The 13,789-nt window shown below is 46.0% G+C and overlaps 1 protein-coding gene across 1 annotated transcript in view; it reads left to right on the forward strand.

The window, feature by feature from the left end:
- The first annotated feature begins 3,515 nt into the window (after positions 1 to 3,515).
- LOC138568318 (lysophosphatidic acid receptor 6-like) overlaps positions 3,516 to 13,789 on the forward strand; it is a 163,054-nt gene continuing 152,780 nt past the window's right edge. Inside the window, exon 1 of the mRNA XM_069646435.1 lies at positions 3,516 to 3,761. The gene's annotated coding sequence lies outside the window, so the exon portion shown is untranslated. The remainder of the gene's footprint in view (positions 3,762 to 13,789) is intronic.

The following is a 13,789-nucleotide window of genomic DNA, read 5'->3' on the forward strand; positions in this document are numbered from 1 at the left end:
ATACCTGGAGATCGAAACAAGGTGGGAGGCATACCTGGAGATAGAAACACACTGGGAGGCATATCTGGAGATAGAAACAAGATGGGAGGCCTGTCTAGAGATAGGAACAAGCTGGGAAGCATACCTGGAGATCGAAACAACTTGGGAGGCATACCTGGAGACAGAAACAATCTGGGAGGCATATATGGAGATAGAAACACGCTGGGAGGCATACCTGGAGTTAGAAACAAGCTGGGGGGCACACATTTTCATTGAGTGTGTCTAGCAGGAATGTCGTCATCGCATTAGTGTGCATTGGGGAGGTGATTAGTTAGGCTCTCTGGGGTGTTGGGTTCTCGTAGACCATGTAAGGATCCAGAGACCTGGCAGCAGGCTCTAAAACTGTGTTTATTTTCTATGTTCTGTTCATTATTAATAGTTGAGTGTCTTTAACAAATGGCCGGCTCCAACAGCACTACCAGCCAATCTTGGACGGAACGCAAACTGAAACATTACCTTGCTGCTTACAGAAGAATCAAATAATTTTCTTGATATGAGATTGACCTTTTCCAAGAAACAAGGACATTTGAGATACTAAATGGTTTGCATTCTCAAGAAAAGACGCTATTAACAAAAGAAAATGAATTCATTGTATTAACATTGTCAACTGACTCTTTTAAAAAAAAATGCAATACTTATTTCTAATGTCCACTGCCAGTATCTGTTGCAGTCGAAGTAAGAACATACCATTTGTCTTATTGAGAAGCAAAGCCATTGGTGACCAGGCAAATGGCAGCAGTGCATCATATAAATCCCAGCAATGTAGCATTACAAAGCAAACTTTCAAAACCTAGAATAATCATTTCAATTATTTTGTGATATAAGTTTTCATTCCAAAGTGGACAGTGTGGTACACTTCTATTTTATTCTTTCAAAATAGTCCTGGACGAAAGAAGGGAAATAGCACAAATGAGGGTTTTTGGCTGCTTTGCATTACATCAAAGAGCATTTTGGGAGCAAAAAAATTACCACAGTTCTTCATGTTTCACTAATAGGCTGGTGAAAAAAGGGTTGCATGCTTGAATCACTAAATACATAATGCAGACTCTTGTTCTGATCTGTTGTTTGCCCTTTGGTTGTCTTCTAGCGCGACACGCCTTTGGGAGAACATGCGCTATACAAGCTGCAATAATATAACCGATTGGGTTTCGGACACATTTTATTTTTCACAACCCTTACCCTAGCCTAAACGTGTTTGCAAACATGACCCCCACAAGTAACAGCAACTACACTATTTGAAATATTATTATTCGTGGACCTAGCTTCGCGAAGCAATCAAGCACTTTGCCAGTCAAAATGGCGAAGGACATTGTGAGGGAAGCTGACATACAATATTGCAGGGCGCTAGCAACGGGGGAGGTCCAGGGCAGGCTATTAAGCAGCAATGTATCTACAAGCAACCAGGGGAGGAAACGGGGGAGAACGGACCACCCAGTCTCGGGTTAGGAGGGTGTGTGGGCCTAGGTGTTAGGGAGGAGCCAAACCTTTAAGAGCAGGGTCTTGGCTCCGTCCTGAAAAGAAGAAGTGAGGGTTGATTCTGGTTGTGACAGGAAGAAGTTCTTTCCTGCACCAGTTGAGTTCAAGTCTGCATATTTCTATGCCTCTGGTGGATCGTAGGTTTCAGAGATGCAGAGTTTCTCAGTTAGGTAGATCGGGGACTTCAGGTTGGTAGCCTTATAGGTGATGCAGGAGGATTTGAAGATATTTCCTTGTAGGTGGTGCCGGTGCAGCTCGATGAGGGTCGGGTGATGTGGTTGAATTTGCAGAGTCCCTTGATGAGTCGTGCTGCAGCATGTTGGACGCCTCTCAGGGGTGCCACGATAATCGCCAGAAGGCCTTCCCGAAGGCGCATTGCCACCATCCAGGTGGTAGAGCACCAAGGCTTGGACCGCAGAGCAGGAGTTGTTTTCTGGGATGAAGGGCTTTTTTCCAAAGGAAGGAACGTCGGTTCCAAGCCTTTTGTGACTTCCTTACTATGAGCTTCTTGAAGGAGAGGTGTTTCCCAATGTCAAATTCAAAGGACTTGGCCCCGGGGGGTTAACTGGGAGTGTGAAGCCCTCAAGGGTCATACCAGAGAGCCAGGTCTGGATGTAGGGTGTTCAGTGTTGTTGTTCGGCAGTATTAATTCAATCTTAAACACTGAAACGAAAATAATAGTATGAGTGAAAGTCGCATACTGAAATTATTAACAGCACTTGTGAAAATGTTGCACTAACCACCAACACTGCTTTCAAATTTTCACCCACAACCATAATCCCAAACCAATGCCAAAAGCAATTCCAACAGCTGCCCTGAGAACCATCACCACTTTTAAAACAATCTCACCTCAAGCAAACCAAACATCCAAACCAAGCCAGCCACACCAAGCAAGCAAACCAAACATCCAAACCAAGCCAGCCACACCAAGCAAGCAAACCAAACATCCAAACCAAGCCAGCCACACCAAGCAAGCAAACCAAACATCCAAACCAAGCCAGCCACACCAAGCATAACCCTGATAAGACGGCACATTCTTCAACCAATATTCACAATGCCCACCCAAACTCCATAACTACAACCCCAATCCCATGCTCAACAACTTAACCCATAATACTGCAACCACATTTCAATGACATCAGTAGTATCGGATTGAGTTACAAGCATCTGTCATTTGCCTATAGCACCAAGATGCCACCCCTGTGGGTGAACATGTACTATTCAAATGCACTTGTGTAATGTTATTTCCCACCCAGACCATACAAACATAATCCCACCAGCCATTATACTAACCCAAATACCATCAGCCCCAATAACCAACCCCACAAATAACCTCAACTCAAAGTACTACCTCAGCACTGGCCGTTCCCACCCAACCTCTGACTAAACTCCGACCAACCTAACCCCAACAACCACTATCCTCACCCAAACCTCAACCAACAACACCAATATCCACCCCATTAAACCAAGATTTCAGGGCGAGGGGAGGAGGAGGTATGGTTGACCCAACTTGAGAGACTTTGTGGGAAGGGCAAACTTGTCTGTGTGGAGCCATCTGAAGACACACTTCCAGTGAAACTTCAATGTTAAAAGCAGTTAACTCTAAACCAGATACTAAAGGACTACTGTGAGAATGAGCTGTCTTCTGTACCCTCCTATCACTGCCGACATGCAAATGCTAACACCCCATCATCATTTCAATTGCCGAAAAATGTATGCATAACAAGGCAGTTGCTAACTATGAAGTACGTTGCTGTGCCTTTCCTAACTGTGCAGCCGCTGGCCCCATGTATGGTCTATGTCGTGAGCCAGGTCTAGTCAGCATAATGCAACCTGTCAGGAGGAGGGGGCGACGAGGTGGTATGATTAACACTTGAGAGATTGTCGCACCCCCTAATCCTCGCGCTGAGGAAATGTTATCGTGTTTGCGGCCTGTACGGAAGCCCCGCGCGTTGGCGCCCACGCCACAGGCCTCTGGGGAGATGTTTCCCCGCGGGCCTGCGCGCCTCTGCGCGAGAGCCTCCTGCGCGCGCGGTCTCTGCGGGCGCTGCTGGGGAGGAAGCTGACAGGCGCCTCTGTCGTGTCACATCAACCGCAGCCCTCGGCGCGCCGCCGCTGCCGGGAAGGCGCCTGCACACGCCGACCCTTGAGCGTTGCAGCAGCCGGTGCCGGGGCTTCTCAGGCGGCGAGGGCCGGTCCCCTGGGTCGCGCTACAAATGCCAGAAGCGGCGCGCGGATTTCCGAAGGTATGACGGTCTAGAGTGGCTCTGGGTGGGAAGGCCTCGGGGAAAAGGCAAGGGCTTTAAATGGGCAGCGACTAAAACCAACAGCTGTGGTGCCATTGCGTGTAGTGAAAAGCGTTGGGTTCACACATATGAACTCTCCTATTGGCCTTGTAACATCCAAGAGTCAATATAACGTGGCCCACCCCCTCTCCCCCACTTAGTCAGTGTAGACATGTCCCACAGGCAGTACAGGCATGTTGACCACAAGCACTATAGCATGTACAAGAAATGACTACATCCATGAAGCTCATTAAAACATATAGGAAACTTCTAATCAAGCAGTATAGGAACGAGCACACACCAGGCTATGGGTGTGTCGCTCATAAGGCGGAACGACATTACCCTATATCAAGGATCATAAAAACGACCACCAAACAGGACATAAAGGGATTGACTCCAACATACAATATAGATATCAACGCCATCATCATAATAATGAGAGTAATTTGTGTTTTTATATAGTGCTTTATATGGGAGTGTGCCCACTTCTAAGCACTGTCATTATAGGTGTTATTGTTATCCAGTTTCATGATACTCAGAAGAATGAAGGGTTGTGTATTGCCTGCCCATTAATCAGGAATTGGACCTGGAAGTGATTGGGCCATGCTATCTGGAGACATATGTTTTTTAATATGATGGCCCTCTCCGCCTCGAGCCAAGAAAATATTCCATAAAACATAGTGGGAATGGTTAAAAAGCAAGTGGAAGCATACTGCACAAAAATAACACCAGACATGATGCTTATGTTTGTCTGTCAACTTTCTATCTCTAAATAGCATTATTTTGGCCCACCTAGTGGAGATAAGATAGTCCAGTTAAACCAAAACGATTTGCCTCCTAGTTATGAAGTGACTGGTTAATATAGAATGTGAGTGGGCCACTGTGCTGCTGCCTGCTTCATTAAGAAGCATCATATTGGGGGGTTCACAGTGTTCAGTGCTGCCACCGCTTGCCAGATTGGGCTATTCCCGCCGCGTGCAATTGCTATTCCAGTGCTGGAGGGGGTGTGGTGGCATGGCATGGGTGTGGCTGCATGGGGTGTGGCGGAATATTACTGGATGAGTAGCTGTGGGAGGAGTGGAGGAGCGGCAAGAATGCTCTCGGTGAGTTCAGAGTCTGGTCTGATCCCTTGTAGTCTTTTTGTCCAGGAAATGTAGGTGCATTCTGAAGGGGGAGGCGACACACCTTTCTTGTCCTACATTGTATAATAAAAGGCCAGACCAGGAAGAGCATAGTCTGGTGCGCTTTTGCCGTTTGATGATAACATCTGGCCTGGATCCCAGCCTCATTCTGCAGTCAACCCTTTAAGTCAGGAATTTTAGTATCTTCAGATTTAAGGAACGGCAGCTTCACCCCACCCCCAATTCCTCCTGCGTCCTGCATTTAAACTCAAAACCTCTCTAAGATAAGAACTCTGGTTGCTATTGTGTTCAATTTTGAGATCCCTGCTGTTACAAATGCAACATTTTTTGTTACAGTTTTATTGTGAGTAGCACCCAAGCCATTTGCCTGTTGAGCTGGGCCACTACATGTGTTTTTATTATTAGTTTGGGTTGTTAGGTGGTGCTTTAAGACCACCTATAAGCCTAAACTATTGCATTAGATTACAGAGAGGGAGAAATGCCGTATGAGGAGGGACACACAGCTTGAAGGTATGGTTTGGTTATTGTCCCACCCATTGACTGCCCAAGGCCATGCCAATCCCTCTGGCCATTCCCACCCAGTTCCTGCCCCTCCTTATGGGAACTCTTTGAGCTTGTTTTAATCAAGCCTTACCATCAAACTCTGCACTCCAAGTGCCTGTCAGTGTTCTCCTAAAGCAGTCCACTGAGAGTTAATGACTTCATTTGAGTTGTAAACGTGCTACTGGTGTAATAAAAAATGTCTTAACCTGGTCTACCTTCAGCCACTCGATTTATAAGGACGATGGTTGTCCTTCACCGAAGTCCTGTTAAATACAAGCATTGCCAAAGCCAACATATTTGTCTTGTGTATACGTATTATGCATTTGCCAGGCACTGCTATTAGGTGTCCAGGTACTTGCACCGTTTTGCTGCTGCTACCATCAACGGGCAGTTAATACCGTTATGGTAGTGCCTGGGAAGCGCCTACACAAAAGCACAAACGGTTGGCTTTGCCAATGCTTGTTTTTCTTAGTTTCAGTCCACTTACACAACTTGAAGAATCTATTAAACCCGCAAACAATAGCAGGTTCAAAGTAGCAGGTTCAATCCTTACATTTAAATGCATCCTTCAAAGGCTACGGCTACATGACCTCAGAGCTGGTGAATACAATACACACTCTAGTATTACCACTTACTAATCAGACTGTAATATACTAGACCACGCTATGGACCGGGCCTCTATAACATAAGGTTTCAGTGGCCTTAGACTGGGGGAGAATCCATCGGCTCCCAGAATGAGTCATGGTGCAACATCGGGCAAAGTCAAAAGCCAGGGTGGTCTAGAGGTATTATGCCCGACACCTGATGCTGCCTCAGCAAATGTGTGACCAACTTGGCAACTTGGGTCTGTTGCAAATTCAGAGGCTGTAAAAGACACAGAGATCGACACTCTGGACTAACAGAGGTGAGGAGTGAATGAATACGAGCAGAGATGAGAAAGATCTGAACGTTGCAAATGAAACTCCACACACAGAAGACACGCGAGCAATCATGACAACGCCACTCTGCCCTTCATATCAAAGGTGGCATTTAAATATAGCCTGCACAGATGCTTGCAGATTTACCGTTACAGGAATGAGGGGAGGGGTGCTGTGCGTGCACGCCTGGCTTCACACACTTACAGTTATTTCCCATTCAGAACAAAACCAGTGAACCGTATTAAATGGAAACAAAGTCCTCACTACACTCTGTGTGGAAAAACCACGATTTGCAGTGCGTACGCAGGGTATGAGTCTGCACCGTCACGGTTTCATGATCAGCCCACTCACTGCTACGAGGTATCCTGATCAAGAACAATAGCCAAGCCTGACCAAGACAATAACTAAGCCTGATCAAGAACAATAACTAAGCATGACCAAGAACAATAACTAAGCCTGACCAAGAACAATAACTAAGCATGACCAAGAACAATAACTAAGCCTGACCAAGAACAATAGCCAAGCCTGACCAAGACAATAACTAAGCCTGATCAGTAACAATAGCTGAGCCTGACCAGTCACAATAACTGAATCTGACCAAGAACAATAACTAAGCCTGACCAAGAACAATAACTAAGCCTGACCAAGAAAATAATTAAGCCTGACCAGTAACATAACTGAGCCTCACCATCAACAATAACTGAGTCTGACCAGCAACAATAACTGAGCCTGACCAGTAACAAAACTGAGCCTGGCCAGTCACAATAACTGAGTTTGACCAGTAACAATAACTAAGCCTGATCAGTAACAACAACTAAAACTGATCAGTAACAACAACTGAGACTGATCAGTCACAATAGCTGAGCCTGACCAGCAACAATAACTGAGCCTGACCCGCAACAATAACTGAGCCTGACCAGTAACAAAAATTGAGCATTGCCATTCACAATAACTGAGCCTGACCAGTAACAATAACTGAGCCTGACCAGTAACAATAACTAAGCCTGACCGGAAACAATAACTAAGCCTGATTAGTAACAATAACTAAGCCTGGCCTGTAGATATGTGTCAGAAACTATTTTCAATGAGATTGGATGTTTGATAAAAAAGAATATCTGTCTTCAGAATAAAGCATCGGCCTCGCTCTCCTCTTTTATGAAAGGTTTTAGGAGTAAGACACTCTGGAAGGTAAGGAGCGGCCGAGTGGGAGGCCTGGGGTATAGTGAGAATTGCGGCCACCTTGGCTTGCCATTCGGGCATCTGTATTTTAGAGCTGCTGTAGTCGAGTTAACAGGGGCGGTCAGGACGCCTGATTACACAATGCTAGGACTACCTGGCCCTTGTGCTGTGTCTGTGTAATAAGGGAAACATCCTGTGTAAAAGTCGCAGGAAGTGGAGGGCAGTTTTCAAGACGTCTCCAACTTGGGGTTCCAATGGCTTGAATCCATGAGATACCCTGGAATCCTCCCTTAACCAATGTTATTGGAACAGGGTCGCAGTAGGTTAGGCCATGTCTCTCATGGACTGGTGACCGAAATATCCGTTTTTTCCAGCAATTAAATGAAATGTACTGCTGGCCCTCCAAAAGACAAGTTCTGGGTCTGTCACGCAGGCTGTGAAAGTAGACTTGCTGCCAGAATGTGGGCATCATGAGTAATATTTGGTGTTTCATACATCACATCATGTCATGAACTCTAGTTCCAGAGCAATTGGGAACAGGTGTTACTAATACCCATCATTACCGCCAGGATTTGTGACCTCGGAAGGACGAGGGCATGCGTAGGCAGTGGGGTGCATCAAACTCTTCTTCAAACGGCATTGTCTCATCATAGGTGTGTGGCTTATGTGATTTCCCTATATATATTAAATAGTGATGGTAATATTGCTGAGCCCCGTGAGCAGTGGCAGGAAGCTTGGCCAACAGCTGACGATTGCAATAGTGGACTCACAATGACTTGTTCACCTTCGTTCCTATGTGGATTAATCCAGTTCAGAGCTAGGCCTCTTATTTCCAGGTTATTTAATCTGTTCCGTAAAACTAGATGGTCCACGGTGCTGGACACCACTGAATGGTCTACGAAAGCAACGCCGCCAAGGCCACCATCGTCAACCAGCGCCTTTATGTCATCTAGCATCATGGTGGTGACTGATTTGGAACTGTGAAGTGGTCTGAAGCCAGGCCAGTAAGGCTAGAAATATTGTGCTTCAGAACATGGTTAGTTAACTGGTTCAACAGAAACATTTCTAATAAATTATCAATGTAGGGAATATTGGAGAGGGTCCTGCAATTGGCCCGATGCTCTGGGCTAGACTGCAGGGTTTAGCTATGGCCACACTTTCAGAGCACATGAAGATAAATATTACAGGGGGGGGGGCTGCTGTCAATCAGCCGTTCTGCCATTTATAACAAGTGCATCCTGCTGCAAGTTCAGTTACAGTAGCTGCCATTTTGTAAGGGAAACTTGAACTGCTTAAGTAGATGAGAGATTGGTTGAAAGCTGCTTTTAAGTGCTTGCTTTGTTCCATTGTGCTTGGTACATTGCTGGTACATTGATGATTTCCACTTTGATGCAACATTAAATGGTGTTTTTATTTTTATTCTCACTTTGGTTTTAGGCCAACTTGTGTGTTTGCATATGTGAAAAGAAATTAATAGACATAGTAAAAAAGGCTCCATTCACGATATATTTTGGGGTAATTCAAGTATTGTAATGACTTGACACAGGCGCTTTGAGATGGTGTTCTCACATCAGCCTCATTGGCAGGTGTCAACCTTATTTTTGCAATTGCTTGTGAGGTTCACTGGCCAGCCCCCTCTTGCCTGCCCCCACTCCAGCCAATACACTGCATCGCCAGACATATAACGGTTTCAACTGGGCTTAGAACAACACAGCGCTCATCACATCAGCACCAAAGGCACTCATTACATCTGCCTGATTGTGCCTGCAGAGGTCAGGCGACCTACAAGAAGCATCCAGGATCTATCTACGGACTGCTAATGTGACCTATGACCTCAACACCGTAATCTTTGAAAGCTCTTTCCACCTCCAAAAGGGGTTTCAACTGGGCTGAGAAACAACACATAGCTCATCACAACAGAACCAGAGGCACTCATTTCAACTGCCTGAGGCTGCCTGCAGAAGTGGCTGCATAGGCAGCCTGACTCCCCCACCGGCTCCTGTTGCTAATCTGAGCAAAGCATCCTCCATCCAGCCTACTCCCCTCAGCCACCTGCACCACCATCAAGCAGCGGACAGGGCGGTCGGGCCAGGACTCTGTCTCCCGGCATGCTCTGCTCTGTAGCTGCAGTCTAGTGGTCCTGCCTCCCCTACCCACCATTGGATGCTCCTCACCACTTCCAGTACTTGCCTGCTTGCTTTGGGGTGACTCAGCCCTGGGTGTCCCAGCAAAGGGCAAACAGCTAAGGGACATTTTCCAGCCTTTCCTTCAGCCTATTTGCCTCATTGCCTTTGAGCTATTGCTTTGATGTGTCCAACTACTTGCTTGTGAGTGCCAATTACATCTTTGCTCAGCCCTGCTCTCATAATGCACTGCTCTTACGACCTCTTCCGTTCTCTTCTACTTCTTATTTCATTCTCTTCTGCTCAAAACCATTTCAGCTCTCTTCCTATCCATATCATCTCTTTTCCTCAACACTACCCTTCTTCCCGCTCACCTAGTCTCTCTTCACAAAACCTACAACCCGAACTTTCATCACACTTTCTCTTCTCGCATCTACTCTCTTTATATTGCTCTTTGGAATGCACTACCTGTCTGTAACAAGACTTCCTTTTCTTCTGACTTCCTTCTTTTCCATTCTCGTTCTCTTGTCATCATTACATTTACAGGAATTTGGATTTCTCCCTCAGACTCTGCAACCCTTGCTGGCCATTCACAACCCTGCCTACACCTTCATCCGCTCTTCCCAACCAACTCATAGATGTGGTCGTGTACGACTGTTTGCATCTTCCAAACTTGCTATCTATCCTACTCCTCTATCTCCCACTATTTCTCCCTCTTTCGAATACACTCCACAATCACTGCTCCCTATGGCAATCATATTATATCATATTATATCTCTCTATTGGCCACCTTGTCCCACTGGTCAATTTATTGACCACCGCTCCCAACTAATTAAGTCCCTTCCTCCCCATCATCACCTCATTGTCACTGTTGACTTTAGCACTCTTCCCCTTAACCACTTGCTGTCTTCCGTCCACTCTCTGCACACATATTCAAATGGTAACTCCCTTGTCCTTATTCTCTTCTCCTCTCAACTCTCTGCCACTAATATCTACACTGCTCCTTCTCCCTCTCATCATTCCATCGTCTTCGCCTCAATCGTCACTCATACTTCCATTCCTCTCTCTCCATCTACCACTTCCATTACCAAACACGTTTCCCTCCTCAAATTCCCTGTCTGCCTCTCTTACCTTCTCCAATACAAAATCCACTGTTCTGTCCACTGATAAAGACTTCACTAACTTTACACTGCTCTTAATGCTCCCTTATCCCCTCACTTCCCTCCCTGACTTTGCCAAATGTGAGTTGTATCGCTTTGTTTGCTTGACATCTCAACACCAGCCACCTCCAGATGTCCTGCAACAGCCTTATCTTCCTACTAGCCCCCTTACTGTTGGTGTTCACCAAGGGGGAGACCTGAGTCCACCTCTCTTCACTCTCTTTACCTCTTCTCCTGGCACCTCAATCTCCTCCTATGGCCCCTCCTTATCAACTCTTTGCTGATCACACTCAGATCTTCTTCTCCTTTGCCTCCTCAGCTGGTTAGCTATGGTCAAAATTTCTAACTGTCTCTCTGCCATCAAAACTGGACGCCATCTCAGTTGCTCATGCTCAACCCCACTAAGACTGAAGTTCTCTACTTCCCATCCTAACAGGCTAATTCTTCCTCTGAACCTCTTCTATTCTTTTCTCCTGGCTACCTTCCCAACTCTGCTACTGCTCACAACCTTGGTCTTCAACCCATCTCATGACTTCTAGCTCTTCATCTCCAAATCTACCACTTTGGCCAGACTTAATCCCGTCTAATTGCACAAATAAGACATCTTTCCTTTAACACTGCTAAACACCTAACTTCCTCTTTAGTACTCTCTCGATGTGACTACTGTGCTAGTCTCCTCTATGGCCTTCCCAACTATACTTTTTCACCTCTCAACAGAGTGCTAAACTTTGCTGCCCGTACACCGTTCAAACTTCTCTAATTCACCTCGACAGCATATCGTCAGTTAGGCTGTTTATCTATGAGACAAAGGGAAAAGTATAAACTCATTCTCATCATCTTCAAAACTATATACAGGCTTGGCCCACCCTAACTATCGGCCCATTTCACTCCCTTCTTCTCACCCCCTCGCTCTGTATGATCATCCTCGGCTCACCTTCTTGCAAACTCTCGTGCCACTTGCACTCCCTCTCGTTACCACTCTCTTCCTCTCCTCTCTCAATTTCTCTAGGAACCTCTCCCTCTCTGTTCTACTCCCACTACATCTCTATATTAATCCAACCTCCTAGCTCGCCACCTTTATGCGGAACCACTTGCATAGCATTCTATGAAACCACATCTTCCTGTTCTCCTCTGCCCCTACCTCTCTAGGACAACCCCACGGCACTTACCCCTCATCCTTCACCCTATAGCACTTTCTCCACTATCCCGTTCCTATATCATGCTCTACTGCCCTTGTCCCTGGTTCAAGTTTCTACCTCCCCTGCATCATCTGGTTTTATATCCACACCCTCTCACCCTTTGCTAAGGACACTGGTCCTCCGCTCTGTAAATCAATGTAAAAAAGTTTTGTAAACATCTTTGTGCCAACACTGCATTGTTTTCCCTGTAATTTTCATTAAATCATAATACAAAAATAAAGGGTTTCCACCCATCCCGAAGTGTTGTGTTATAATCCTGAAATCGTATTACTTATCCTGCGTATCTACTCAACAAAAGCACGACTGTGAAAGGTTCAGCTGGCACACCGTCCCAATAAGGTTGCTTTGCAACACAGTTTAGATACATCGCAGGTAGAGTTCTACCTGTGCCTTCCATGCTATCCTGTCATAGTACTGCAGCACGCAGCTATCGATGATGTTTGCCTTGCCCGGCCAGCCTTATGCCTGAGCTAAGAGTGCCATATTGCAGGGGAACTGCCCGGCTTGGCTGCATTGACCCGCTGGAGAGATTGAAATGACGAGCCAATTCTGAATCCAATTGCCGTAAGGTAAGTTTGAACCAAAAGCAACTGTTTGCATGCATGCATATTTACATGCACCTGCAGTGCGTGTGAGTTTGTGTCTTTGTGTGCGCGTCAGCCTATGAATATTTCAGTGTGCTTGGACGTGTGTATGTATGTGTACAAGTGTGTGTGGAAGAATGTTGCAAGTCCATTTCCTGTTAGGAAATAGAAGGCGCCACATCAGAGCATTTGTAACTTGAATTAGGGTGCTAAGTGAAAAGGTTGTTCATCTGATACATCCTGCTGCCTTACAGAGAATTGAATATCGAAGTACCTCCTCGCATGCAATGCAACAAGATATCGCAGGGTTGCATTTAAAAAGTACTATTTAAGGATTACATGTCCAAAGGTTTTAATCGAGGAACAAATATTGAATGTACACCGCACTTTAGGGGGATGATGGGAAATAAACTTGAACCTTTAACAGCTAGGGGATCTCATGCAAGCCACTGACCTGAGAGGCAAGGCAAACACGCTCGTGGATATGATATAATATGGTATGGTATTTGTAGCGCGCCTATACACAAGTGTTTCAAGGGGTGATGAGGCCGGGAGGGGAACAAAGGGAAGACATACAACGATCCTACTAGGCCAGGTGTCATTCAGATCGCGCAGCAAGTGCATGGGTAGAGGGGAAGGGAAAAGTGCAAGGGGAAAGGGAGAGGGGAAAAGTGCAAGGGGAAAGGGAGAGGGAAAAATGCAGTATAGGGGTAGTAGAATAACAAGATAAATAATAAGGGCCAGCTGGTGGCAAGTGCAAGGTAAGTGCAGACAAGTGCTGGGAAGGGGGGCTGTAGGGATACAGAGACAGTCCCGCAGTGCAGGGGTTGCCAGGTGGGCAGTGCAAGGGGAGAGTGGCTGGGCCAAGGACCGAGATCGGTGAGAGTGGCCCAGTTGCAGATTCAGTGCAATTGCAGTCAGGAATTTAGCAGGGGAGAGGGGGAGAGAAAGCAGAAGCAAAGAGGAAGGTTTTGAGGCAAGAGTGCCCTCTCAATTTTAATTTGCATTAGCTCAGGATATCTGCGTGAACTTGCACTGCGCGTGTGCCTCCTCAGGCTGGAGACAGGAGTTTGTGTGTGTGTCACTGGTATCAATAGTATTATTATTATTATTATTATTATTATTATTATTATTATCTTCTG

This window comes from Ambystoma mexicanum, chromosome 1p (assembly GCF_040938575.1).
Source record: "Ambystoma mexicanum isolate Mex_15411 chromosome 1p, UKY_AmexF1_1, whole genome shotgun sequence".
Classification (NCBI taxonomy): domain Eukaryota; kingdom Metazoa; phylum Chordata; class Amphibia; order Caudata; family Ambystomatidae; genus Ambystoma; species Ambystoma mexicanum.